The sequence below is a fragment of the Homarus americanus genome, unplaced genomic scaffold (assembly GCF_018991925.1).
Source record: "Homarus americanus isolate GMGI-L3 unplaced genomic scaffold, GMGI_Hamer_2.0 scaffold48220, whole genome shotgun sequence".
NCBI classification, from domain to species: Eukaryota; Metazoa; Arthropoda; class Malacostraca; order Decapoda; family Nephropidae; genus Homarus; species Homarus americanus.
Genome location: NW_024755060.1, coordinates 1,675,522 through 1,678,488, shown reverse-complemented (window position 1 = coordinate 1,678,488; position 2,967 = coordinate 1,675,522). Strand labels below are relative to the sequence as shown.

General features: G+C 45.6%; 1 long non-coding RNA gene across 1 annotated transcript; it reads right to left on the bottom strand.

The window, feature by feature from the left end:
* Nucleotides 1–287: 287 nt before the first annotated feature.
* On the bottom strand, nt 288–2,117 carry LOC121856362. Its single transcript, XR_006086958.1, has 2 exons — nt 1,891–2,117; nt 288–465 (listed from the first exon to the last, which is right to left on the bottom strand). It is a non-coding gene; the product is annotated as an uncharacterized LOC121856362 (long non-coding RNA).
* Nucleotides 2,118–2,967: the final 850 nt, after the last annotated feature.

Below are 2,967 nucleotides of genomic sequence, written 5' to 3'. Positions count from 1 at the left end.
ACTATCAAGATATAATGACAAATTTGTGTTAATTACGTGGGTGGTAACTGTAGTTTCTCGACCTCCAATGGTAGATGTGGAAGGTCAAAGTTCATATTGTTTATGGTAACAGAGATTTTGTACAATGGGTCATCTTAGTTATTTCTCACCTGCTGATTAAACACCTTAATCCTACCTGGGATGGGGTTAGGTTAGGTTAGGTTGAGGTAACTAATCCTCTTATCTACCTTTACTTTAATGAATCTTTAACAGGTAAATGAATAAAGGACAAAAATAATACCAAGACCAAAACATTTACACATTTATTTACACATATACATAGTGATTAGTGATAAGTTTTTTGTTTTTTTTTTATTATTTTTAATGGGTACAAATCTTAGAGCGAACAGCTTACGTAAACACAAAGAAGGTGCAGAAGCAGGAGAGTTGCCAACACGACGTCCATTGATACACATTTCTTTTTACCTGTGGACAAAGAAAACGGTGTGTTAATATGATGCCGACAAACTTATTAAACTTACCTGTGAAAAATGAGGTGGTGGGTGGTGGGCTGGGTAGAGGAGGAGGGTGAGTGCAGGAAGAGGAGGAAGGAGAGGGAAAAAGAGAGGGCAGGAAGGGGGTAGAGAGAGAGAAGAAGGAGGAGAGGAGGAATAAGAGAGAAAAGGGGAGGAAGTAGGTGCGGACAGGAGGAAGTAAGGAGAGGAAGAGAGAAGAAAGATGTTGAAGAAGGTGGAGAGAGAGGGAGAGAGAGAGGGGGGGGGCTCTATACTTCGACAGGGTAAAATGCGGCCTTAATTGAATAACGAGCCAGAAATTTAATCTTCGGCGGCTGTTACCAAACTCCTTATAAAGTGGTTGGTTAACATATTCTTTATATATGAATATTACCCTCCTCTCTCCCACCCCTCTCCCTTCCCTTTATCCTACCTCCCTCTTCCTCTCCCCCTCTCTCCCACCCCTCTCCCTTCCCTCTTCCCTACCCCCCTCTCCCTTCCTTCCCTCTCTCCTACCCCCTCCCTTCCCCCTCTTCCCTCTCCCCCTCCCCCCTTCTTTCCTGCCCTCTTCTTCCCTCTCGTCACCCTTTCATCTTCCCTACCTATTTTGAACCCTCCTCCCTCCACTCCCTCTCCCCCTTCATCTCTTTTCTCCTTTCCTTCCTTCCTCTCCTCTCCTCTTCCTTCCCCCTTCCTTCCCGCCATGGTGGTGGGGGTATTGGTCTGGCTATACTCTGATGGAGTGTCTCTGTGGGGTTGATTAATGCTTTACCTACCCCCCCACCCTCCTCCCTCTACCCCCAGAACACCACCTGGAAGTGAGAGGTCCAGTATGATGCTGTGTTAAGTTAAGAGGGATTATAATGCTGTGTTTAACGGAATATAAAACCCAACACAGCAACTACTAATTTGCATACATTAATCCACATCACTGTAAACACCTTAACAAACAAACAAACAAACAAACAACAACAACAATAACAACAACACTCTTATCACAGCGGCAGAGAGAGAGAGAGAGAGAGAGAGAGAGAGAGTGAGAGGTGTGTTAGACCTGCTGTGTTCTCGTGCTGTACAGAGGTCATTACAGCCTCTTGTTCCTGGAAGCTGTACAACCCGGAAAAGATTAATTCAGTGTTTAACTTTGTTGTTGTTGTTATTGAATAAATGTTGTGACTGACTCTACGGTGTGGCTGTGTGGTGAATATTGAGGTAGATTGAGAGAAAACTATGCTCTCTCTCTCTCTCTCTCTCTCCCTATCGCATTTTCTCCCCCTCTCTCTCTTCCTTTCCTTGTCTTTCTCTCTACTTATTACTCTTCGTTCCTTTATCTCTCTCCTTCTCTCTCACACACACACACACACACACTCACACACACACACACACACACACTCACCAGTATTATAGTAATATTCCTGGGCACTAAGGTAGTCCCTGTTGGGCAGCTCGACCTTGGTTGACATGACGTGAAGTTCACCAAGAGAGGTCATGCAGGTCACGGTGATGACCCCGCGGTGGAAGAGGTCATCTAGAGCCTGGAAGACGAGTCCGACTGTTCGCTGATCCACAGGTCGTATGTAACTCTGCAAGGATGAAGGGTCGTATTAGTGGGGGTCGTTGTTGATGGAGGTCAGGCTCTCTCTCTCTCTCTCCCTGAACGTCAATATGTCACAACATATGTCCCACAGTATCACCCACAGACCAATATGTCCCCCACAGTATCACCCACAGACCAATATGTCCCCCACAGTATCACCCACAGACCAATATGTCCCCCACAGTATCACCCACAGACCAATATGTCCCCCACAGTATCACCCACAGACCAATATGTCCCCCACAGTCACCCACAGACCAATATGTCCCCCACAGTATCACCCACAGACCAATATGTCCCACAGTATCACCCACAGACCATATTTCTCCCACAGTAACCCCTGCAGAATAGAATCGTCTCCCCAAGTGAGCTCACTCTTCCTCCTCCTCCTTCTTCCTCCTCCTTCTCTCTTCCTCCTCCTCCTGGTCAGTATCAGTGGCCGTGTTGTTATTCTGCTCCGCCATAACACCTCTGTCAAAATTTGTCTGCCCTGGCCCAGAGTTAAGAGCCCTCCTCCCACTGCCCCTCCTCCTCATCCTGCCCTGCCTCCTACCCCGCCTGCATCCTCCCGCCCCGTCCCAATATCCCACGTATGGTGCTCTTCATCATAGCGAATACCTCTTCCTCTCTTCTCATTCGTCTGTCTCACTTCCTAGTCTTGAAGATCATGGTTAACTCTATATCTATATATGTTAAACTATATCTCTGTTAATCCGTATCCTCACACAATTAAATAAAAACTAACTTACGAATATCTAAGAATTCCACGTATCCCGAGTAAAGATTTTAACAATTACGTCAAATTTTCCATTAATTTTATGGTAGAGTCTCAGTGGAAATTCGACTCCATTTTATCTTCCAATATAAAATAAGTCA